This window comes from Carlito syrichta, unplaced genomic scaffold (genome assembly GCF_000164805.1).
Source record: "Carlito syrichta isolate Samal-C Ts95f unplaced genomic scaffold, Tarsius_syrichta-2.0.1 Scaffold271680, whole genome shotgun sequence".
Classification (NCBI taxonomy): domain Eukaryota; kingdom Metazoa; phylum Chordata; class Mammalia; order Primates; family Tarsiidae; genus Carlito; species Carlito syrichta.
The window spans coordinates 6,805-8,467 of NW_007215776.1; positions in this window are offsets into that span (position 1 = coordinate 6,805).

Below are 1,663 nucleotides of genomic sequence, written 5' to 3' on the forward strand. Positions count from 1 at the left end.
CAGAGATGTGACCAGACAAACACAAGAGATACAGAGAACTCCCACAAGACATCAAATGAGAAGACCAACCCCTAGACACACAGTAATTCTCCAACACAAAGTAGGCACAAAAGAAAAAAATCTTAAAGACTGCAAGAGAGAAAGATCAGACTACCTACTGGGGAAAACCAATCAGAATAGCAGCAGACCTAATGGCAGAAACACTACAAGCAAGAAGGAAAGGAAGTCCAATATTCAAAGTCCTCAAAGATAAATAATTTCAACCAAGAATTTCTGACCCAGCCAAGCTCAGCTTCATCAGTGATGGAGAATTAAGATCATTCCTAGACATCCAATCCCTAAGAGATTATGCAGCTTCCAGACCAGCTCTACAGGAGACATTTTAAAAGGTATTAAGCACAGAAGAATGAAAAAAAAGAATGACCACACAATTCCCAAAAGAACAGCAGAGCACTGACTCAACAGAGAATACAGCACAACAACAAATTTCAAAATACACACATACATCAACCCCAAAGCTAAAAGAAAAAAAGCAAAGAAAAAGTTTTATAAGAACCTCACAACAGAGATAAACAATCACATTTCAATAATCAGAAAGTGAATGGACTAAAGGTACCACTGAAAAGATAGAGGATAACAAACTGGATAAGAAATCATGACCCAATTATTTGCTGCATCCAGGAAACTACCTCACCACAAGAGATGCACACAGACTCAAAGTTGAAGGATGGAAAACAAATTTCCAGACAAATGGATCTCAAAAGAAGGCAGGAGTCATGATTTTGATATCAGACAAAACACCCTTTAAGCTATCAAAAATTTAACAAGATACAAAAGGATACGACATAATGATAAAAGGGTCAATCCACCAACAAGAAATATCCATTCTAAACATATATGCACCCAACACAGGAGCACTAGTATTTATAAAGCAACTACTAAGTAAACTAAAAGAAGATATTGACCCCAACACTATTATAGCAGGGCACTTGAATACCTCACTAACAGCCCTAGATAGATCATTGAGGCAAAAAATCAACAAAAAGATCCAGAAACTAAACTTGACACTCAGCCAAATGAACTTAATAGATACTTACAGATCCACCCAACAACCAAAGAACACACATTCTACTCATCACCACATGGCACATACTCCGAGATTGATCACATCCTTGGCCATAAATCAAGCATAAACAAATTCCATAACGTTGAGTTACTGTCATGCACCTTCTAAGACCACAGTGTAATAAAAATAAATATCAACACCAACAAAATTTCCCGAAAGTCCACAAAAACATGGACACTAAACAGCATGATGCTGAACAACTACTGGGTCAACACTGAAATCAAAGCAGAAATTAAAAGATTCCTGGAAACAAATGAAAATGAAGAAACATCATAACAAAACCTCTGGGATGCCATGAAAATGGTTCTAAGAAGGGAATTTATATCTCTATGAGCACACATCAAGAAAATGGAAAGATCACAAGTGGAGAGCCTAACAAATCACCAAGGAAAGAAAGAGAAGACCACCAAAACGCTAACTTTAGCAGAAAAATCCGTATCACCAAGAGCCCAAATATGGGACACAGAAGACAAAAATATCATAGAAAACATCAACAAAACAAAAAGCTGGTTCTTTGAAAGAATTAACAAGATTGAT